Source organism: Pseudophryne corroboree, chromosome 1, assembly GCF_028390025.1.
Source record: "Pseudophryne corroboree isolate aPseCor3 chromosome 1, aPseCor3.hap2, whole genome shotgun sequence".
NCBI lineage: Eukaryota > Metazoa > Chordata > Amphibia > Anura > Myobatrachidae > Pseudophryne > Pseudophryne corroboree.
The window spans coordinates 886,681,238-886,703,124 of NC_086444.1; the positions used below are offsets into that span (position 1 = coordinate 886,681,238).

Genomic DNA, 21,887 nt, shown 5'->3' on the forward strand with positions numbered 1-21,887 from the left:
TTTTAATTGTTGATGCTGATTATGTTCATTATTCAATGGGAAGGTGTATAGATTGGAGAGATTCTTTAGAATATTAAGAATGGACTTTATCACTCTTCAATAGGCACACATTATTGGCATCTAGTAATATAGTCATCACAAAGTAGTATCACTACATGTCAGTTCTAAAGACTTTGTTTCATCAGGAACTCAAATCCATCCTTCTTTGATAGGCACACAGTGATTAAATTAGACAAGTAATAAATCAATCCTCTTTGACAAAAAAAATTTAATGTGATTATTGAAGTGAGGTGATACTTAAAGCATCTAAGGATTTACAACTTAAACACAGAGGAAACTAAAATATATTTCATCAAGAGACCCTACAAGCCAAGTCTTTCAGTTCATGATTGCAGTAACACATATATTTTTCCACATTTTTTGTAATTGCACAGCAAATTGTCATGTTTTATATATTTGAGCAGTTTCCAATATGGTAACTTCAGCACTCAGAGCCTGGATAGCTCAGTCGGTAGAGCATCAGACTTTTAATCTGAGGGTCCAGGGTTCAAGTCCCTGTTCAGGCGAGTGTCTTTTAAACAATGGTGTTTTTGTTTGTGAAGTGGACAATTTTGCAGAGTTTAAAATTATCCATTCCTGCAGGCAGCAATCTTTTAATTGTTGATGCTGATTATGTTCATTATTCAATGGGAAGGTGTATAGATTGGAGAGATTCTTTAGAATATTAAGAATGGACTTTATCACTCTTCAATAGGCACACATTATTGGCATCTAGTAATATAGTCATCACAAAGTAGTATCGCTACATGTCAGTTCTAAAGACTTTGTTTCATCAGGAACTCAAATCCATCCTTCTTTGATAGGCACACAGTGATTAAATTAGACAAGTAATAAATCAAGACTCTTAGACAAAAATAATTGAATGTGATTATTGAAGTGAGGTGATACTTAAAGCATCTAAGGATTTACAACTTAAACACAGAGGAAACTAAAATATATTTCATCAAGAGACCCTACAAGCCAAGTCTTTCAGTTCATGATTGCAGTAACACATATATATTTTTCCACATTTTTTGCAATTGCACAGCAAATTGTCATGTTTTATATATTTCGAGCATTTTCCAATATGGCAACTTCAGTGCTCAGAGCCTGGATAGCTCAGTCGGTAGAGCAGCAGACTTTTAATCTGAGGGTCCAGGGTTCAAGTCCCTGTTCAGGCGAGTGTCTTTTAAACAATGTTGTTTTTGTTTGTGAAGTGGACAATTTTGCAGAGTTTAAAATCATCCATTCCTGCAGGCAGCCATCTTTTAATTGTTGATGCTGATTATGTTCATTATTCAATGGGAAGGTGTATAGATTGGAGAGATTCTTTAGAATATTAAGAATGGACTTTATCACTCTTCAATAGGCACACATTATTGGCATCTAGTAATATAGTCATCACAAAGTAGTATCACTACATGTCAGTTCTAAAGACTTTGTTTCATCAGGAACTCAAATCCATCCTTCTTTGATAGGCACACAGTGATTAAATTAGACAATTAATAAATCAATCCTCTTTGACAAAAAAAATTTAATGTGATTATTGAAGTGAGGTGATACTTAAAGCATCTAAGGATTTACAACTTAAACACAGAGGAAACTAAAATATATTTCATCAAGAGACCCAACAAGCCAAGTCTTTCAGTTCATGATTGCAGTAACACATATATTTATCCACATTTTTTGTATTTGCACAGCAAATTGTCATGTTTTATATATTTCAACCAGTTTCCAATATGGCAACTTCGGCACTCAGAGCCTGGATAGCTCAGTCGGTAGAGCATCAGACTTTTAATCTGAGGGTCCAGGGTTCAAGTCCCTGTTCAGGCGAGTGTTTTTTAAACAATGGTGTTTTTGTTTGTGAAATGGACAATTTTGCAGAGTTTAAAATTATCCATTCCTGCAGGCAGCCATCTATTAATTGTTGATGCTGATTATGTTCATTATTCAATGGGAAGGTGAATAGATTGGAAAGATTCTGTAGAATATTAAGAATGGACTTTATCACTCTTCAATAGGCACACATTATTGGCATCTAGTAATATAATCATCACAAAGTAGTATCACTACATGTCAGTTCTAAAGACTTTGTTTCATCAGGAACTCAAATCCATCCTTCTTTGATAGGCACACAGTGATTAAATTAGACAAGTAATAAATCAAACCTCTTTGACAAAAATAATTGAATGTGATTATTGAAGTGAGGTGATACTTAAAGCATCTAAGGATTTACAACTTAAACACAGAGGAAACTAAAATATATTTCATCAAGAGACCCTACAAGCCAAGTCTTTCAGTTCATGATTGCAGTAACACATATATATTTTTCCACATTTTTTGCAATTGCACAGCAAATTGTCATGTTTTATATATTTCGAGCATTTTCCAATATGGCAACTTCAGTGCTCAGAGCCTGGATAGCTCAGTCGGTAGAGCATCAGACTTTTAATCTGAGGGTCCAGGGTTCAAGTCCCTGTTCAGGCGAGTGTCTTTTAAACAATGTTGTTTTTGTTTGTGAAGTGGACAATTTTGCAGAGTTTAAAATCATCCATTCCTGCAGGCAGCCATCTTTTAATTGTTGATGCTGATTATGTTCATTATTCAATGGGAAGGTGTATAGATTGGAGAGATTCTTTAGAATATTAAGAATGGACTTTATCACTCTTCAATAGGCACACATTATTGGCATCTAGTAATATAGTCATCACAAAGTAGTATCACTACATGTCAGTTCTAAAGACTTTGTTTCATCAGGAACTCAAATCCATCCTTCTTTGATAGGCACACAGTGATTAAATTAGACAAGTAATAAATCAATCCTCTTTGACAAAAAATTTTTAATGTGATTATTGAAGTGAGGTGATACTTAAAGCATCTAAGGATTTACAACTTAAACACAGAGGAAACTAAAATATATTTCATCAAGAGACCCTACAAGCCAAGTCTTTCAGTTCATGATTGCAGTAACACATATATTTTTCCACATTTTTTGTAATTGCACAGCAAATTGTCATGTTTTATATATTTGAGCAGTTTCCAATATGGTAACTTCAGCACTCAGAGCCTGGATAGCTCAGTCGGTAGAGCATCAGACTTTTAATCTGAGGGTCCAGGGTTCAAGTCCCTGTTTAGGCGAGTGTCTTTTAAACAATGGTGTTTTTGTTTGTGAAGTGGACAATTTTGCAGAGTTTAAAATTATCCATTCCTGCAGGCAGCCATCTTTTAATTGTTGATGCTGATTATGTTCATTATTCAATGGGAAGGTGTATAGATTGGAGAGATTCTTTAGAATATTAAGAATGGACTTTATCACTCTTCAATAGGCACACATTATTGGCATCTAGTAATATAGTCATCACAAAGTAGTATCACTACATGTCAGTTCTAAAGACTTTGTTTCATCAGGAACTCAAATCCATCCTTCTTTGATAGGCACACAGTGATTAAATTAGACAAGTAATAAATCAAGACTCTTAGACAAAAATAATTGAATGTGATTATTGAAGTGAGGTGATACTTAAAGCATCTAAGGATTTACAACTTAAACACAGAGGAAACTAAAATATATTTCATCAAGAGACCCTACAAGCCAAGTCTTTCAGTTCATGATTGCAGTAACACATATATATTTTTCCACATTTTTTGCAATTGCACAGCAAATTGTCATGTTTTATATATTTCGAGCATTTTCCAATATGGCAACTTCAGTGCTCAGAGCCTGGATAGCTCAGTCGGTAGAGCAGCAGACTTTTAATCTGAGGGTCCAGGGTTCAAGTCCCTGTTCAAGCGAGTGTCTTTTAAACAATGTTGTTTTTGTTTGTGAAGTGGACAATTTTGCAGAGTTTAAAATCATCCATTCCTGCAGGCAGCCATCTTTTAATTGTTGATGCTGATTATGTTCATTATTCAATGGGAAGGTGTATAGATTGGAGAGATTCTTTAGAATATTAAGAATGGACTTTATCACTCTTCAATAGGCACACATTATTGGCATCTAGTAATATAGTCATCACAAAGTAGTATCACTACATGTCAGTTCTAAAGACTTTGTTTCATCAGGAACTCAAATCCATCCTTCTTTGATAGGCACACAGTGATTAAATTAGACAATTAATAAATCAATCCTCTTTGACAAAAAAAATTTAATGTGATTATTGAAGTGAGGTGATACTTAAAGCATCTAAGGATTTACAACTTAAACACAGAAGAAACTAAAATATATTTCATCAAGAGACCCAACAAGCCAAGTCTTTCAGTTCATGATTGCAGTAACACATATATTTATCCACATTTTTTGTATTTGCACAGCAAATTGTCATGTTTTATATATTTCAAGCAGTTTCCAATATGGCAACTTCGGCACTCAGAGCCTGGATAGCTCAGTCGGTAGAGCATCAGACTTTTAATCTGAGGGTCCAGGGTTCAAGTCCCTGTTCAGGCGAGTGTTTTTTAAACAATGGTGTTTTTGTTTGTGAAATGGACAATTTTGCAGAGTTTAAAATTATCCATTCCTGCAGGCAGCCATCTATTAATTGTTGATGCTGATTATGTTCATTATTCAATGGGAAGGTGAATAGATTGGAAAGATTCTGTAGAATATTAAGAATGGACTTTATCACTCTTCAATAGGCACACATTATTGGCATCTAGTAATATAATCATCACAAAGTAGTATCACTACATGTCAGTTCTAAAGACTTTGTTTCATCAGGAACTCAAATCCATCCTTCTTTGATAGGCACACAGTGATTAAATTAGACAAGTAATAAATCAAACCTCTTTGACAAAAATAATTGAATGTGATTATTGAAGTGAGGTGATACTTAAAGCATCTAAGGATTTACAACTTAAACACAGAGGAAACTAAAATATATTTCATCAAGAGACCCTACAAGCCAAGTCTTTCAGTTCATGATTGCAGTAACACATATATATTTTTCCACATTTTTTGCAATTGCACAGCAAATTGTCATGTTTTATATATTTCGAGCATTTTCCAATATGGCAGCTTCAGTGCTTAGAGCCTGGATAGCTCAGTCGGTAGAGCAGCAGACTTTTAATCTGAGGGTCCAGGGTTCAAGTCCCTATTCAGGCGAGTGTCTTTTAAACAATGTTGTTTTTGTTTGTGAAGTGGACAATTTTGCAGAGTTTAAAATCATCCATTCCTGCAGGCAGCCATCTTTTAATTGTTGATGCTGATTATGTTCATTATTCAATGGGAAGGTGTATAGATTGGAGAGATTCTTTAGAATATTAAGAATGGACTTTATCACTCTTCAATAGGCACACATTATTGGCATCTAGTAATATAGTCATCACAAAGTAGTATCACTACATGTCAGTTCTAAAGACTTTGTTTCATCAGGAACTCAAATCCATCCTTCTTTGATAGGCACACAGTGATTAAATTAGACAATTAATAAATCAATCCTCTTTGACAAAAAAAATTTAATGTGATTATTGAAGTGAGGTGATACTTAAAGCATCTAAGGATTTACAACTTAAACACAGAGGAAACTAAAATATATTTCATCAAGAGACCGAACAAGCCAAGTCTTTCAGTTCATGATTGCAGTAACACATATATTTATCCACATTTTTTGTATTTGCACAGCAAATTGTCATGTTTTATATATTTCAAGCAGTTTCCAATATGGCAACTTTGGCACTCAGAGCCTGGATAGCTCAGTCGGTAAAGCATCAGACTTTTAATCTGAGGGTCCAGGGTTCAACTCCCTGTTCAGGCGAGTGTTTTTTAAACAATGGTGTTTTTGTTTGTGAAATGGACAATTTTGCAGAGTTTAAAATTATCCATTCCTGCAGGCAGCCATCTATTAATTGTTGATGCTGATTATGTTCATTATTCAATGGGAAGGTGAATAGATTGGAAAGATTCTGTAGAATATTAAGAATGGACTTTATCACTCTTCAATAGGCACACATTATTGGCATCTAGTAATATAATCATCACAAAGTAGTATCACTACATGTCAGTTCTAAAGACTTTGTTTCATCAGGAACTCAAATCCATCCTTCTTTGATAGGCACACAGTGATTAAATTAGACAAGTAATAAATCAAACCTCTTTGACAAAAATAATTGAATGTGATTATTGAAGTGAGGTGATACTTAAAGCATCTAAGGATTTACAACTTAAACACAGAGGAAACTAAAATATATTTCATCAAGAGACCCTACAAGCCAAGTCTTTCAGTTCATGATTGCAGTAACACATATATATTTTTCCACATTTTTTGCAATTGCACAGCAAATTGTCATGTTTTATATATTTCGAGCATTTTCCAATATGGCAACTTCAGAGCTCAGAGCCTGGATAGCTCAGTCGGTAGAGCATCAGACTTTTAATCTGAGGGTCCAGGGTTCAAGTCCCTGTTCAGGCGAGTGTTTTTTAAACAATGGTGTTTTTGTTTGTGAAATGGACAATTTTGCAGAGTTTAAAATTATCCATTCCTGCAGGCAGCCATCTATTAATTGTTGATGCTGATTATGTTCATTATTCAATGGGAAGGTGAATAGATTGGAAAGATTCTGTAGAATATTAAGAATGGACTTTATCACTCTTCAATAGGCACACATTATTGGCATCTAGTAATATAATCATCACAAAGTAGTATCACTACATGTCAGTTCTAAAGACTTTGTTTCATCAGGAACTCAAATCCATCCTTCTTTGATAGGCACACAGTGATTAAATTAGACAAGTAATAAATCAAACCTCTTTGACAAAAATAATTGAATGTGATTATTGAAGTGAGGTGATACTTAAAGCATCTAAGGATTTACAACTTAAACACAGAGGAAACTAAAATATATTTCATCAAGAGACCCTACAAGCCAAGTCTTTCAGTTCATGATTGCAGTAACACATATATATTTTTCCACATTTTTTGCAATTGCACAGCAAATTGTCATGTTTTATATATTTCGAGCATTTTCCAATATGGCAACTTCAGTGCTCAGAGCCTGGATAGCTCAGTCGGAAGAGCATCAGACTTTTAATCTGAGGGTCCAGGGTTCAAGTCCCTGTTCAGGCGAGTGTCTTTTAAACAATGTTGTTTTTGTTTGTGAAGTGGACAATTTTGCAGAGTTTAAAATCATCCATTCCTGCAGGCAGCCATCTTTTAATTGTTGATGCTGATTATGTTCATTATTCAATGGGAAGGTGTATAGATTGGAGAGATTCTTTAGAATATTAAGAATGGACTTTATCACTCTTCAATAGGCACACATTATTGGCATCTAGTAATATAGTCATCACAAAGTAGTATCACTACATGTCAGTTCTAAAGACTTTGTTTCATCAGGAACTCAAATCCATCCTTCTTTGATAGGCACACAGTGATTAAATTAGACAATTAATAAATCAATCCTCTTTGACAAAAAAAATTTAATGTGATTATTGAAGTGAGGTGATACTTAAAGCATCTAAGGATTTACAACTTAAACACAGAGGAAACTAAAATATATTTCATCAAGAGACCCAACAAGCCAAGTCTTTCAGTTCATGATTGCAGTAACACATATATTTATCCACATTTTTTTGTATTTGCACAGCAAATTGTCATGTTTTATATATTTCAAGCAGTTTCCAATATGGCAACTTCGGCACTCAGAGCCTGGATAGCTCAGTCGGTAGAGCATCAGACTTTTAATCTGAGGGTCCAGGGTTCAAGTCCCTGTTCAGGCGAGTGTTTTTTAAACAATGGTGTTTTTGTTTGTGAAATGGACAATTTTGCAGAGTTTAAAATTATCCATTCCTGCAGGCAGCCATCTATTAATTGTTGATGCTGATTATGTTCATTATTCAATGGGAAGGTGAATAGATTGGAAAGATTCTGTAGAATATTAAGAATGGACTTTATCACTCTTCAATAGGCACACATTATTGGCATCTAGTAATATAATCATCACAAAGTAGTATCACTACATGTCAGTTCTAAAGACTTTGTTTCATCAGGAACTCAAATCCATCCTTCTTTGATAGGCACACAGTGATTAAATTAGACAAGTAATAAATCAAACCTCTTTGACAAAAATAATTGAATGTGATTATTGAAGTGAGGTGATACTTAAAGCATCTAAGGATTTACAACTTAAACACAGAGGAAACTAAAATATATTTCATCAAGAGACCCTACAAGCCAAGTCTTTCAGTTCATGATTGCAGTAACACATATATATTTTTCCACATTTTTTGCAATTGCACAGCAAATTGTCATGTTTTATATATTTCGAGCATTTTCCAATATGGCAACTTCAGAGCTCAGAGCCTGGATAGCTCAGTCGGTAGAGCATCAGACTTTTAATCTGAGGGTCCAGGGTTCAAGTCCCTGTTCAGGCGAGTGTTTTTTAAACAATGGTGTTTTTGTTTGTGAAATGGACAATTTTGCAGAGTTTAAAATTATCCATTCCTGCAGGCAGCCATCTATTAATTGTTGATGCTGATTATGTTCATTATTCAATGGGAAGGTGAATAGATTGGAAAGATTCTGTAGAATATTAAGAATGGACTTTATCACTCTTCAATAGGCACACATTATTGGCATCTAGTAATATAATCATCACAAAGTAGTATCACTACATGTCAGTTCTAAAGACTTTGTTTCATCAGGAACTCAAATCCATCCTTCTTTGATAGGCACACAGTGATTAAATTAGACAAGTAATAAATCAAACCTCTTTGACAAAAATAATTGAATGTGATTATTGAAGTGAGGTGATACTTAAAGCATCTAAGGATTTACAACTTAAACACAGAGGAAACTAAAATATATTTCATCAAGAGACCCTACAAGCCAAGTCTTTCAGTTCATGATTGCAGTAACACATATATATTTTTCCACATTTTTTGCAATTGCACAGCAAATTGTCATGTTTTATATATTTCGAGCATTTTCCAATATGGCAACTTCAGAGCTCAGAGCCTGGATAGCTCAGTCGGTAGAGCATCAGACTTTTAATCTGAGGGTCCAGGGTTCAAGTCCTTGTTCAGGCGAGTGTCTTTTAAACAATGTTGTTTTTGTTTGTGAAGTGGACAATTTTGCAGAGTTTAAAATCATCCATTCCTGCAGGCAGCCATCTTTTAATTGTTGATGCTGATTATGTTCATTATTCAATGGGAAGGTGTATAGATTGGAGAGATTCTTTAGAATATTAAGAATGGACTTTATCACTCTTCAATAGGCACACATTATTGGCATCTAGTAATATAGTCATCACAAAGTAGTATCACTACATGTCAGTTCTAAAGACTTTGTTTCATCAGGAACTCAAATCCATCCTTCTTTGATAGGCACACAGTGATTAAATTAGACAAGTAATAAATCAATCCTCTTTGACAAAAAAAATTTAATGTGATTATTGAAGTGAGGTGATACTTAAAGCATCTAAGGATTTACAACTTAAACACAGAGGAAACTAAAATATATTTCATCAAGAGACCCTACAAGCAAAGTCTTTCAGTTCATGATTGCAGTAACACATATATTTTTCCACATTTTTTGTAATTGCACAGCAAATTGTCATGTTTTATATATTTGAGCAGTTTCCAATATGGTAACTTCAGCACTCAGAGCCTGGATAGCTCAGTCGGTAGAGCATCAGACTTTTAATCTGAGGGTCCAGGGTTCAAGTCCCTGTTCAGGCGAGTGTCTTTTAAACAATGGTGTTTTTGTTTGTGAAGTGGACAATTTTGCAGAGTTTAAAATTATCCATTCCTGCAGGCAGCCATCTTTTAATTGTTGATGCTGATTATGTTCATTATTCAATGGGAAGGTGTATAGATTGGAGAGATTCTTTAGAATATTAAGAATGGACTTTATCACTCTTCAATAGGCACACATTATTGGCATCTAGTAATATAGTCATCACAAAGTAGTATCACTACATGTCAGTTCTAAAGACTTTGTTTCATCAGGAACTCAAATCCATCCTTCTTTGATAGGCACACAGTGATTAAATTAGACAAGTAATAAATCAAGACTCTTAGACAAAAATAATTGAATGTGATTATTGAAGTGAGGTGATACTTAAAGCATCTAAGGATTTACAACTTAAACACAGAGGAAACTAAAATATATTTCATCAAGAGACCCTACAAGCCAAGTCTTTCAGTTCATGATTGCAGTAACACATATATATTTTTCCACATTTTTTGCAATTGCACAGCAAATTGTCATGTTTTATATATTTCGAGCATTTTCCAATCTGGCAACTTCAGTGCTCAGAGCCTGGATAGCTCAGTCGGTAGAGCAGCAGACTTTTAATCTGAGGGTCCAGGGTTCAAGTCCCTGTTCAGGCAAGTGTCTTTTAAACAATGTTGTTTTTGTTTGTGAAGTGGACAATTTTGCAGAGTTTAAAATCATCCATTCCTGCAGGCAGCCATCTTTTAATTGTTGATGCTGATTATGTTCATTATTCAATGGGAAGGTGTATAGATTGGAGAGATTCTTTAGAATATTAAGAATGGACTTTATCACTCTTCAATAGGCACACATTATTGGCATCTAGTAATATAGTCATCACAAAGTAGTATCACTACATGTCAGTTCTAAAGACTTTGTTTCATCAGGAACTCAAATCCATCCTTCTTTGATAGGCACACAGTGATTAAATTAGACAATTAATAAATCAATCCTCTTTGACAAAAAAAATTTAATGTGATTATTGAAGTGAGGTGATACTTAAAGCATCTAAGGATTTACAACTTAAACACAGAGGAAACTAAAATATATTTCATCAAGAGACCCAACAAGCCAAGTCTTTCAGTTCATGATTGCAGTAACACATATATTTATCCACATTTTTTGTATTTGCACAGCAAATTGTCATGTTTTATATATTTCAAGCAGTTTCCAATATGGCAACTTCGGCACTCAGAGCCTGCATAGCTCAGTCGGTAGAGCATCAGACTTTTAATCTGAGGGTCCAGGGTTCAAGTCCCTGTTCAGGCGAGTGTTTTTTAAACAATGGTGTTTTTGTTTGTGAAATGGACAATTTTGCAGAGTTTAAAATTATCCATTCCTGCAGGCAGCCATCTATTAATTGTTGATGCTGATTATGTTCATTATTCAATGGGAAGGTGAATAGATTGGAAAGATTCTGTAGAATATTAAGAATGGACTTTATCACTCTTCAATAGGCACACATTATTGGCATCTAGTAATATAATCATCACAAAGTAGTATCACTACATGTCAGTTCTAAAGACTTTGTTTCATCAGGAACTCAAATCCATCCTTCTTTGATAGGCACACAGTGATTAAATTAGACAAGTAATAAATCAAACCTCTTTGACAAAAATAATTGAATGTGATTATTGAAGTGAGGTGATACTTAAAGCATCTAAGGATTTACAACTTAAACACAGAGGAAACTAAAATATATTTCATCAAGAGACCCTACAAGCCAAGTCTTTCAGTTCATGATTGCAGTAACACATATATTTTTCCACATTTTTTGTAATTGCACAGCAAATTGTCATGTTTTATATATTTCGAGCAGTTTCCAATATGGCAACTTCAGCACTCAGAGCCTGGATAGCTCAGTCGGTAGAGCATCAGACTTTTAATCTGAGGGTCCAGGGTTCAAGTCCCTGTTCTTGCGAGTGTCTTTTAAACAATGGTGTTTTTGTTTGTGAAATGGACAATTTTGCAGAGTTTAAAATTATCCATTCCTGCAGACAGCCATCTTTTAATTGTTGATGCTGATTATGTTCATTATTCAATGGGAAGGTGTATAGATTGGAAAGATTCTGTAGAATATTAAGAATGGACTTTATCACTCTTCAATAGGCACACATTATTGGCATCTAGTAATATAATCATCACAAAGTAGTATCGCTACATGTCAGTTCTAAAGACTTTATTTCATCAGGAACTCAAATCCATCCTTCTTTGATAGGCACACAGTGATTAAATTAGACAAGTAATAAATCAAACCTCTTTGACAAAAATAATTGAATGTGATTATTGAAGTGAGGTGATACTTAAAGCATCTAAGGATTTACAACTTAAACACAGAGGAAACTAAAATATATTTCATCAAGAGACCCTACAAGCCAAGTCTTTCAGTTCATGATTGCAGTAACACATATATATTTTTCCACATTTTTTGCAATTGCACAGCAAATTGTCATGTTTTATATATTTCGAGCATTTTCCAATATGGCAACTTCAGTGCTCAGAGCCTGGATAGCTCAGTCGGTAGAGCATCAGACTTTTAATCTGAGGGTCCAGGGATCAAGTCCCTGTTCAGGTGAGTGTCTTTTAAACAATGTTGTTTTTGTTTGTGAAGTGGACAATTTTGCAGAGTTTAAAATCATCCATTCCTGCAGGCAGCCATCTTTTAATTGTTGATGCTGATTATGTTCATTATTCAATGGGAAGGTGTATAGATTGGAGAGATTCTTTAGAATATTAAGAATGGACTTTATCACTCTTCAATAGGCACACATTATTGGCATCTAGTAATATAGTCATCACAAAGTAGTATCACTACATGTCAGTTCTAAAGACTTTGTTTCATCAGGAACTCAAATCCATCCTTCTTTGATAGGCACACAGTGATTAAATTAGACAAGTAATAAATCAATCCTCTTTGACAAAAAAAATTTAATGTGATTATTGAAGTGAGGTGATACTTAAAGCATCTAAGGATTTACAACTTAAACACAGAGGAAACTAAAATATATTTCATCAAGAGACCCTACAAGCCAAGTCTTTCAGTTCATGATTGCAGTAACACATATATTTTTCCACATTTTTTGTAATTGCACAGCAAATTGTCATGTTTTATATATTTGAGCAGTTTCCAATATGGTAACTTCAGCACTCAGAGCCTGGATAGCTCAGTCGGTAGAGCATCAGACTTTTAATCTGAGGGTCCAGGGTTCAAGTCCCTGTTCAGGCGAGTGTCTTTTAAACAATGGTGTTTTTGTTTGTGAAGTGGACAATTTTGCAGAGTTTAAAATTATCCATTCCTGCAGGCAGCCATCTTTTAATTGTTGATGCTGATTATGTTCATTATTCAATGGGAAGGTGTATAGATTGGAGAGATTCTTTAGAATATTAAGAATGGACTTTATCACTCTTCAATAGGCACACATTATTGGCATCTAGTAATATAGTCATCACAAAGTAGTATCACTACATGTCAGTTCTAAAGACTTTGTTTCATCAGGAACTCAAATCCATCCTTCTTTTATAGGCACACAGTGATTAAATTAGACAAGTAATAAATCAAGACTCTTAGACAAAAATAATTGAATGTGATTATTGAAGTGAGGTGATACTTAAAGCATCTAAGGATTTACAACTTAAACACAGAGGAAACTAAAATATATTTCATCAAGAGACCCTACAAGCCAAGTCTTTCAGTTCATGATTGCAGTAACACATATATATTTTTCCACATTTTTTGCAATTGCACAGCAAATTGTCATGTTTTATATATTTCGAGCATTTTCCAATATGGCAACTTCAGTGCTCAGAGCCTGGATAGCTCAGTCGGTAGAGCAGCAGACTTTTAATCTGAGGGTCCAGGGTTCAAGTCCCTGTTCAGGTGAGTGTCTTTTAAACAATGTTGTTTTTGTTTGTGAAGTGGACAATTTTGCAGAGTTTAAAATCATCCATTCCTGCAGGCAGCCATCTTTTAATTGTTGATGCTGATTATGTTCATTATTCAATGGGAAGGTGTATAGATTGGAGAGATTCTTTAGAATATTAAGAATGGACTTTATCACTCTTCAATAGGCACACATTATTGGCATCTAGTAATATAGTCATCACAAAGTAGTATCACTACATGTCAGTTCTAAAGACTTTGTTTCATCAGGAACTCAAATCCATCCTTCTTTGATAGGCACACAGTGATTAAATTAGACAATTAATAAATCAATCCTCTTTGACAAAAAAAATTTAATGTGATTATTGAAGTGAGGTGATACTTAAAGCATCTAAGGATTTACAACTTAAACACAGAGGAAACTAAAATATATTTCATCAAGAGACCCAACAAGCCAAGTCTTTCAGTTCATGATTGCAGTAACACATATATTTATCCACATTTTTTGTATTTGCACAGCAAATTGTCATGTTTTATATATTTCAAGCAGTTTCCAATATGGCAACTTCGGCACTCAGAGCCTGGATAGCTCAGTCGGTAGAGCATCAGACTTTTAATCTGAGGGTCCAGGGTTCAAGTCCCTGTTCAGGCGAGTGTTTTTTAAACAATGTTGTTTTTGTTTGTGAAGTGGACAATTTTGCAGAGTTTAAAATTATCCATTCCTGCAGGCAGCCATCTATTAATTGTTGATGCTGATTATGTTCATTATTCAATGGGAAGGTGAATAGATTGGAAAGATTCTGTAGAATATTAAGAATGGACTTTATCACTCTTCAATAGGCACACATTATTGGCATCTAGTAATATAATCATCACAAAGTAGTATCACTACATGTCAGTTCTAAAGACTTTGTTTCATCAGGAACTCAAATCCATCCTTCTTTGATAGGCACACAGTGATTAAATTAGACAAGTAATAAATCAAACCTCTTTGACAAAAATAATTGAATGTGATTATTGAAGTGAGGTGATACTTAAAGCATCTAAGGATTTACAACTTAAACACAGAGGAAACTAAAATATATTTCATCAAGAGACCCTACAAGCCAAGTCTTTCAGTTCATGATTGCAGTAACACATATATATTTTTCCACATTTTTTGCAATTGCACAGCAAATTGTCATGTTTTATTTATTTCGAGCATTTTCCAATATGGCAACTTCAGTGCTCAGAGCCTGGATAGCTCAGTCGGTAGAGCAGCAGACTTTTAATCTGAGGGTCCAGGGTTCAAGTCCCTGTTCAGGCGAGTGTCTTTTAAATAATGTTGTTTTTGTTTGTGAAGTGGACAATTTTGCAGAGTTTAAAATCATCCATTCCTGCAGGCAGCCATCTTTTAATTGTTGATGCTGATTATGTTCATTATTCAATGGGAAGGTGTATAGATTGGAGAGATTCTTTAGAATATTAAGAATGGACTTTATCACTCTTCAATAGGCACACATTATTGGCATCTAGTAATATAGTCATCACAAAGTAGTATCACTACATGTCAGTTCTAAAGACTTTGTTTCATCAGGAACTCAAATCCATCCTTCTTTGATAGGCACACAGTGATTAAATTAGACAATTAATAAATCAATCCTCTTTGACAAAAAAAATTTAATGTGATTATTGAAGTGAGGTGATACTTAAAGCATCTAAGGATTTACAACTTAAACACAGAGGAAACTAAAATATATTTCATCAAGAGACCCAACAAGCCAAGTCTTTCAGTTCATGATTGCAGTAACACATATATTTATCCACATTTTTTGTATTTGCACAGCAAATTGTCATGTTTTATATATTTCAATCAGTTTCCAATATGGCAACTTTGGCACTCAGAGCCTGGATAGCTCAGTCGGTAGAGCATCAGACTTTTAATCTGAGGGTCCAGGGTTCAAGTCCTTGTTCAGGCGAGTGTTTTTTAAACAATGGTGTTTTTGTTTGTGAAATGGACAATTTTGCAGAGTTTAAAATTATCCATTCCTGCAGGCAGCCATCTATTAATTGTTGATGCTGATTATGTTCATTATTCAATGGGAAGGTGAATAGATTGGAAAGATTCTGTAGAATATTAAGAATGGACTTTATCACTCTTCAATAGGCACACATTATTGGCATCTAGTAATATAATCATCACAAAGTAGTATCACTACATGTCAGTTCTAAAGACTTTATTTCATCAGGAACTCAAATCCATCCTTCTTTGATAGGCACACAGTGATTAAATTAGACAAGTAATAAATCAAACCTCTTTGACAAAAATAATTGAATGTGATTATTGAAGTGAGGTGATACTTAAAGCATCTAAGGATTTACAACTTAAACACAGAGGAAACTAAAATATATTTCATCAAGAGACCCTACAAGCCAAGTCTTTCAGTTCATGATTGCAGTAACACATATATTTTTCCACATTTTTTGTAATTGCACAGCAAATTGTCATGTTTTATATATTTCGAGCAGTTTCCAATATGGCAACTTCAGCACTCAGAGCCTGGATAGCTCAGTCGGTAGAGCATCAGACTTTTAATCTGAGGGTCCAGGGTTCAAGTCCCTGTTCTTGCGAGTGTCTTTTAAACAATGGTGTTTTTGTTTGTGAAATGGACAATTTTGCAGAGTTTAAAATTATCCATTCCTGCAGACAGCCATCTTTTAATTGTTGATGCTGATTATGTTCATTATTCAATGGGAAGGTGTATAGATTGGAAAGATTCTGTAGAATATTAAGAATGGACTTTATCACTCTTCAATAGGCACACATTATTGGCATCTAGTAATATAATCATCACAAAGTAGTATCGCTACATGTCAGTTCTAAAGACTTTATTTCATCAGGAACTCAAATCCATCCTTCTTTGATAGGCACACAGTGATTAAATTAGACAAGTAATAAATCAAACCTCTTTGACAAAAATAATTGAATGTGATTATTGAAGTAAGGTGATACTTAACGAATCTAAGGATTTACATCTTAAACACAGAGGAAACTAAAATATATTTCATCAAGAGACCCAACAAGCCAAGTCTTTCAGTTCATGATTGCAGTAACACATATATTTTTCCACATTTTTTGTAATTGCACAGCAAATTGTCATGTTTTATATATTTGAGCAGTTTCCAATATGGCAACTTCAGTGCTCAGGTCCTGGATAGCTCAGTCGGTAGAGCATCAGACTTTTAATCTGAGGGTCCAGGGTTCAAGTCCCTGTTCAGGCGAGTGTCTTTTAAACAATGGAGTTTTTGTTTGTGAAGTGGACAATTTTGCAGAGTTTAAAATTATCCATTCCTGCAGGCAGCCATCTTTTAATTGTTGATGCTGATTATGTTCATTATTCAATGGGAAGGTGTATAGATTGGAGAGATTCTTTAGAATATTAAGAATGGACTTTATCACTCTTCAATAGGCACACATTATTGGCATCTAGTAATATAGTCATCACAAAGTAGTATTACTACATGTCAGTTCTAAAGACTTTGTTTCATCAGGAACTCAAATCCATCCTTCTTTGATAGGTACACAGTGATTAAATTAGACAAGTAATAAATCAAACCTCTTTGACAAAAATAATTGAATGTGATTATTGAAGTAAGGTGATACTTAACGAATCTAAGGATTTACATCTTAAACACAGAGGAAACTAAAATATATTTCATCAAGAGACCCTACAAGCCAAGTCTTTCAGTTCATGATTGCAGTAACACATATATTTTTCCACATTTTTTGTAATTGCACAGCAAATTGTCATGTTTTATATATTTGAGCAGTTTCCAATATGGCAACTTCAGTGCTCAGAGCCTGGATAGCTCAGTTGGTAAAACATCAGACTTTTAATCTGAGGGTCCAGGGTTCAAGTCCCTGTTCAGGCGGGTGTCTTTTAAACAATGGTGTTTTTGTTTGTGAAGTGGACAATTTTGCAGAGTTTAAAATCATCCATTCCTGCAGGCAGCCATCTTTTAATTGTTGATGCTGATTATGTTCATTATTCAATGGGAAGGTGTATAGATTGGAGAGATTCTTTAGAATATTAAGAATGGACTTTATCACTCTTCAATAGGCACACATTATTGGCATCTAGTAATATAGTCATCACAAAGTAGTATCACTACATGTCAGTTCTAAAGACTTTGTTTCATCAGGAACTCAAATCCATCCTTCTTTGATAGGCACACAGTGATTAAATTAGACAAGTAATAAATCAAACCTCTTTGACAAAAATAATTGAATGTGATTATTGAAGTGAGGTGATACTTAAAGCATCTAAGGATTTACAACTTAAACACAGAGGAAACTAAAATATATTTCATCAAGAGACCCTACAAGCCAAGTCTTTCAGTTCATGATTGCAGTAACACATATATTTTTCCACATTTTTTGTAATTGCACAGCAAATTGTCATGTTTTATATATTTCGAGCATTTTCCAATATGGCAACTTCAGCGCTCAGAGCCTGGATAGCTCAGTTGGTAGAACATCAGATTTTTAATCTGAGGGTCCAGGGTTCAAGTCCCTGTTCAGGCGAGTGTCTTTTAAACAATGGTGTTTTTGTTTGTGAAATGGACAATTTTGCAGAGTTTAAAATCATCCATTCCTGCAGGCAGCCATCTTTTAATTGTTGATGCTGATTATGTTCATTATTCAATGGGAAGGTGTATAGATTGGAAAGATTCTGTAGACTATTAAGAATGGACTTTATCACTCTTCAATAGGCACACATTATTGGCATCTAGTAATATAATCATCACACAGTAGTATCGCTACATGTCAGTTCTAAAGACTTTATTTCATCAGGAACTCAAATCCATCCTTCTTTGATAGGCACACAGTGATTAAATTAGACAAGTAATAAATCAAACCTCTTTGACAAAAAGAATTGAATGTGATTATTGAAGTTAGGTGATACTTAACGAATCTAAGGATTTACATCTTAAACACAGAGGAAACTAAAATATATTTCATCAAGAGACCCTACAAGCCAAGTCTTTCAGTTCATGATTGCAGTAACACATATATTTTTCCACATTTTTTGTAATTGCACAGCAAATTGTCATGTTTTATATATTTGAGCAGTTTCCAATATGACAACTTCAGCGCTCAGAGCCTGGATAGCTCAGTCGGTAGAGCATCAGACTTTTAATCTGAGGGTCCAGGGTTCAAGTCCCTGTTCAGGCAAGTGTCTTTTAAAAAATGGTGTTTTTGTTTGTGAAGTGGACAATTTTGCAGAGTTTAAAATTATCCATTCCTGCAGGCAGCCATCTTTTAATTGTTGATGCTGATTATGTTCTTTATTCAATGGGAATGGGTATAGATTGGAAAGATTCTTTAGAATATTAAGAATGGACTTTATCACTCTTCAATAGGCACACATTATTGGCATCTAGTAATATAATCATCACAAAGTAGTATCGCTACATGTCAGTTCAAAAGACTTTATTTCATCAGGAACTCTAATCCATCTTTCTTTGATAGGCACACAGTGATTAAATTAGACAAGTAATAAATCAAACCTCTTTGACAAAAATAATTGAATGTGATTATTTAAGTGAGGTGATACTTTAAGCATCTAAGGATTTACATCTTAAACACAGAGGAAACTAAAATATATTTCATTAAGAGACCCTACAAACCAAGTCTTTCAGTTCATGATTGCAGTAACACATATATTTTTCCACATTTTTTGCAATTGCACAGCAAATTGTCATGTTTTATATATTTCAAGCAGTTTCCAATATGGCAACTACAGCATTCAGAGCCTGGATAGCTCAGTCTGTAGAGTATCAGACTTTTAATCTGAGGGTCCACGGTTCAAGTCCCTGTCCAGGCGAGTGTCTTTTAAACAATGGTGTTTTTGTTTGTGAAATGGACAATTTTGCAGAGTTTAAAATCATCCATTCCTGCAGGCAGCCATCTTTTAATTGTTGATGCTGATTATGTTCTTTATTCAATGGGAATGGGTATAGATTGGAAAGATTCTTTAGAATATTAAGAATGGACTTTATCACTCTTCAATAGGCACACATTATTGGCATCTAGTAATATAATCATCACAAAGTAGTATCGCTACATGTCAGTTCAAAAGACTTTATTTCATCAGGAACTCAAATCCATCCTTCTTTGATAGGCACACAGTGATTAAATTAGACAAGTAATAAATCAAACCTCTTTGACAAAAATAATTGAATGTGATTATTGAAGTGAGGTGATACTTTAAGCATCTAAGGATTTACATCTTAAACACAGAGGAAACTAAAATATATTTCATTAAGAGACCCTACAAACCAAGTCTTTCAGTTCATGATTGCAGTAACACATATATTTTTCCAAATTTTTTGTAATTGCACAGCAAATTGTCATGTTTTATATATTTCGAGCAGTTTCCAATATGGCAACTTCAGCGCTCAGAGCCTGAATAGCTCAGTCGGTAGAGCATCAGGCTTTTAATCTGAGGGTCCAGGGTTCAAGTCCCTGTTCAGGCGAGTGTCTTTTAAACAATGGTGTTTTTGTTTGTGAAATGGACAATTTTGCAGAGTTTAAAATCATCCATTCCTGCAGGCAGCCATCTTTTAATTGTTGATGCGGATTATGTTCATTATTCAATGGGAAGGGGTATAGATTGGAAAGATTCTTTAGAATATTAAGAATGGACTTTATCACTCTTCAATAGGCACACATTATTGGCATCTAGTAATATAATCATCACAAAGTAGTATCGCTACATGTCAGTTCTAAAGACTTTATTTCATCAGGAACTCAAATCCATCCTTCTTTGATAGGCACACAGTGATTAAATTAGACAAGTAATAAATCAAACCTCTTTGACAAAAATAATTGAATGTGATTATTGAAGTGAGGTGATACTTAAAGCATCTAAGGATTTACATCTTAAACACAGAGGAAACTAAAATATATTTCATCAAGAGACGCTACAAGCCAAGTCTTCCAGTTCATGATTGCAGTAACACATATATTTTTCCACATTTTTTGTAATTACACAGCAAATTGTCATGTTTTATATATTTCGAGCAGTTTCCAATATGGCAACTTCAGTGCTCAGAGCCTGGATAGCTCAGTCGGTAGAGCATCAGACTTTTAATCTGAGGGTCCAGGGTTCAAGTCCCTGTTCAGGCGAGTGTCTTTTAAACAATGGTGTTTTTGTTTGTGAAATTGACAATTTTGCAGAGTTTAAATCATCCATTCCTGCAGGCAGCCATCTTTTAATTGTTGATGCTGATTATGTTCATTATTCAATGGGAAGGTGTATAGATTGGAGACATTCTTTAGAATATTAAGAATGGACTTTATCACTCTTCAATAGGCACACATTATTGGCATCTAGTAATATAGTCATCACAAAGTAGTATCACTACATGTCAGTTCTAAAGACTTTGTTTCATCAGGAACTCAAATCCATCCTTCTTTGATAGGCACACAGTGATTAAATTAGACAAGTAATAAATCAAACCTCTTTGACAAAAATAATTGAATGTGATTATTGAAGTGAGGTGATACTTAAAGCATCTAAGGATTTACAACTTAAACACAGAGGAAACTAAAATATATTTCATCAAGAGACCCTACAAGCCAAGTCTTTCAGTTCATGATAGCAGTAACACATATATTTTTCTACATTTTTTGTAATTGCACAGCAAATTGTCATGTTTTATATATTTCGAGCATTTTCCAATATGGCAACTTCAGCGCTCAGAGCCTGGATAGCTCAGTTGGTAGAACATCAGATTTTTAATCTGAGGGTCCAGGGTTCAAGTCCCTGTTCAGGCGAGTGTCTTTTAAACAATGGTGTTTTTGTTTGTGAAATGGACAATTTTGCAGAGTTTAAAATCATCCATTCCTGCAGGCAGCCATCTTTTAATTGTTGATGCTGATTATGTTCATTATTCAATGGGAAGGTGTATAGATTGGAAAGATTCTGTAGACTATTAAGAATGGACTTTATCACTCTTCAATAGGCACACATTATTGGCATCTAGTAATATAATCATCACACAGTAGTATCGCTACATGTCAGTTCTAAAGACTTTATTTCATCAGGAACTCAAATCCATCCTTCTTTGATAGGCACACAGTGATTAAATTAGACAAGTAATAAATCAAACCTCTTTGACAAAAAGAATTGAATGTGATTATTGAAGTTAGGTGATACTTAACGAATCTAAGGATTTACATCTTAAACACAGAGGAAACTAAAATATATTTCATC

At 34.3% G+C, this 21,887-nt stretch overlaps 30 non-coding genes across 30 annotated transcripts; all 30 read left to right on the top strand.

Moving 5' to 3' along the window:
* Positions 1 to 493: 493 nt before the first annotated feature.
* On the top strand, positions 494 to 566 carry TRNAK-UUU (transfer RNA lysine (anticodon UUU)). The gene has a single exon. It is a non-coding gene; the product is annotated as a tRNA-Lys (tRNA).
* A 581-nt stretch (positions 567 to 1,147) lies between these two features.
* On the top strand, positions 1,148 to 1,220 carry TRNAK-UUU (transfer RNA lysine (anticodon UUU)). The gene has a single exon. It is a non-coding gene; the product is annotated as a tRNA-Lys (tRNA).
* Positions 1,221 to 1,799: 579 nt separating this feature from the next.
* TRNAK-UUU (transfer RNA lysine (anticodon UUU)) lies at positions 1,800 to 1,872 on the top strand. Its single transcript has one exon. It is a non-coding gene; the product is annotated as a tRNA-Lys (tRNA).
* A 581-nt stretch (positions 1,873 to 2,453) lies between these two features.
* On the top strand, positions 2,454 to 2,526 carry TRNAK-UUU (transfer RNA lysine (anticodon UUU)). Its single transcript has one exon. It is a non-coding gene; the product is annotated as a tRNA-Lys (tRNA).
* Positions 2,527 to 3,104: 578 nt separating this feature from the next.
* On the top strand, positions 3,105 to 3,177 carry TRNAK-UUU (transfer RNA lysine (anticodon UUU)). Its single transcript has one exon. It is a non-coding gene; the product is annotated as a tRNA-Lys (tRNA).
* Positions 3,178 to 3,758: 581 nt separating this feature from the next.
* Positions 3,759 to 3,831, top strand: TRNAK-UUU (transfer RNA lysine (anticodon UUU)). Its single transcript has one exon. It is a non-coding gene; the product is annotated as a tRNA-Lys (tRNA).
* Positions 3,832 to 4,410: 579 nt separating this feature from the next.
* TRNAK-UUU (transfer RNA lysine (anticodon UUU)) lies at positions 4,411 to 4,483 on the top strand. The gene has a single exon. It is a non-coding gene; the product is annotated as a tRNA-Lys (tRNA).
* Positions 4,484 to 5,064: 581 nt separating this feature from the next.
* Positions 5,065 to 5,137, top strand: TRNAK-UUU (transfer RNA lysine (anticodon UUU)). The gene has a single exon. It is a non-coding gene; the product is annotated as a tRNA-Lys (tRNA).
* A 579-nt stretch (positions 5,138 to 5,716) lies between these two features.
* Positions 5,717 to 5,789, top strand: TRNAK-UUU (transfer RNA lysine (anticodon UUU)). Its single transcript has one exon. It is a non-coding gene; the product is annotated as a tRNA-Lys (tRNA).
* Positions 5,790 to 6,370: 581 nt separating this feature from the next.
* TRNAK-UUU (transfer RNA lysine (anticodon UUU)) lies at positions 6,371 to 6,443 on the top strand. Its single transcript has one exon. It is a non-coding gene; the product is annotated as a tRNA-Lys (tRNA).
* A 581-nt stretch (positions 6,444 to 7,024) lies between these two features.
* TRNAK-UUU (transfer RNA lysine (anticodon UUU)) lies at positions 7,025 to 7,097 on the top strand. The gene has a single exon. It is a non-coding gene; the product is annotated as a tRNA-Lys (tRNA).
* Positions 7,098 to 7,677: 580 nt separating this feature from the next.
* Positions 7,678 to 7,750, top strand: TRNAK-UUU (transfer RNA lysine (anticodon UUU)). The gene has a single exon. It is a non-coding gene; the product is annotated as a tRNA-Lys (tRNA).
* Positions 7,751 to 8,331: 581 nt separating this feature from the next.
* On the top strand, positions 8,332 to 8,404 carry TRNAK-UUU (transfer RNA lysine (anticodon UUU)). The gene has a single exon. It is a non-coding gene; the product is annotated as a tRNA-Lys (tRNA).
* Positions 8,405 to 8,985: 581 nt separating this feature from the next.
* TRNAK-UUU (transfer RNA lysine (anticodon UUU)) lies at positions 8,986 to 9,058 on the top strand. The gene has a single exon. It is a non-coding gene; the product is annotated as a tRNA-Lys (tRNA).
* A 578-nt stretch (positions 9,059 to 9,636) lies between these two features.
* Positions 9,637 to 9,709, top strand: TRNAK-UUU (transfer RNA lysine (anticodon UUU)). The gene has a single exon. It is a non-coding gene; the product is annotated as a tRNA-Lys (tRNA).
* Positions 9,710 to 10,290: 581 nt separating this feature from the next.
* Positions 10,291 to 10,363, top strand: TRNAK-UUU (transfer RNA lysine (anticodon UUU)). Its single transcript has one exon. It is a non-coding gene; the product is annotated as a tRNA-Lys (tRNA).
* A 579-nt stretch (positions 10,364 to 10,942) lies between these two features.
* Positions 10,943 to 11,015, top strand: TRNAK-UUU (transfer RNA lysine (anticodon UUU)). The gene has a single exon. It is a non-coding gene; the product is annotated as a tRNA-Lys (tRNA).
* A 1,233-nt stretch (positions 11,016 to 12,248) lies between these two features.
* On the top strand, positions 12,249 to 12,321 carry TRNAK-UUU (transfer RNA lysine (anticodon UUU)). Its single transcript has one exon. It is a non-coding gene; the product is annotated as a tRNA-Lys (tRNA).
* Positions 12,322 to 12,899: 578 nt separating this feature from the next.
* On the top strand, positions 12,900 to 12,972 carry TRNAK-UUU (transfer RNA lysine (anticodon UUU)). The gene has a single exon. It is a non-coding gene; the product is annotated as a tRNA-Lys (tRNA).
* Positions 12,973 to 13,553: 581 nt separating this feature from the next.
* On the top strand, positions 13,554 to 13,626 carry TRNAK-UUU (transfer RNA lysine (anticodon UUU)). The gene has a single exon. It is a non-coding gene; the product is annotated as a tRNA-Lys (tRNA).
* Positions 13,627 to 14,205: 579 nt separating this feature from the next.
* TRNAK-UUU (transfer RNA lysine (anticodon UUU)) lies at positions 14,206 to 14,278 on the top strand. Its single transcript has one exon. It is a non-coding gene; the product is annotated as a tRNA-Lys (tRNA).
* Positions 14,279 to 14,859: 581 nt separating this feature from the next.
* TRNAK-UUU (transfer RNA lysine (anticodon UUU)) lies at positions 14,860 to 14,932 on the top strand. Its single transcript has one exon. It is a non-coding gene; the product is annotated as a tRNA-Lys (tRNA).
* Positions 14,933 to 15,511: 579 nt separating this feature from the next.
* Positions 15,512 to 15,584, top strand: TRNAK-UUU (transfer RNA lysine (anticodon UUU)). The gene has a single exon. It is a non-coding gene; the product is annotated as a tRNA-Lys (tRNA).
* A 1,230-nt stretch (positions 15,585 to 16,814) lies between these two features.
* Positions 16,815 to 16,887, top strand: TRNAK-UUU (transfer RNA lysine (anticodon UUU)). The gene has a single exon. It is a non-coding gene; the product is annotated as a tRNA-Lys (tRNA).
* A 578-nt stretch (positions 16,888 to 17,465) lies between these two features.
* On the top strand, positions 17,466 to 17,538 carry TRNAK-UUU (transfer RNA lysine (anticodon UUU)). The gene has a single exon. It is a non-coding gene; the product is annotated as a tRNA-Lys (tRNA).
* A 579-nt stretch (positions 17,539 to 18,117) lies between these two features.
* On the top strand, positions 18,118 to 18,190 carry TRNAK-UUU (transfer RNA lysine (anticodon UUU)). Its single transcript has one exon. It is a non-coding gene; the product is annotated as a tRNA-Lys (tRNA).
* A 578-nt stretch (positions 18,191 to 18,768) lies between these two features.
* TRNAK-UUU (transfer RNA lysine (anticodon UUU)) lies at positions 18,769 to 18,841 on the top strand. The gene has a single exon. It is a non-coding gene; the product is annotated as a tRNA-Lys (tRNA).
* Positions 18,842 to 20,072: 1,231 nt separating this feature from the next.
* On the top strand, positions 20,073 to 20,145 carry TRNAK-UUU (transfer RNA lysine (anticodon UUU)). The gene has a single exon. It is a non-coding gene; the product is annotated as a tRNA-Lys (tRNA).
* Positions 20,146 to 20,724: 579 nt separating this feature from the next.
* On the top strand, positions 20,725 to 20,797 carry TRNAK-UUU (transfer RNA lysine (anticodon UUU)). The gene has a single exon. It is a non-coding gene; the product is annotated as a tRNA-Lys (tRNA).
* Positions 20,798 to 21,375: 578 nt separating this feature from the next.
* Positions 21,376 to 21,448, top strand: TRNAK-UUU (transfer RNA lysine (anticodon UUU)). Its single transcript has one exon. It is a non-coding gene; the product is annotated as a tRNA-Lys (tRNA).
* Positions 21,449 to 21,887: the final 439 nt, after the last annotated feature.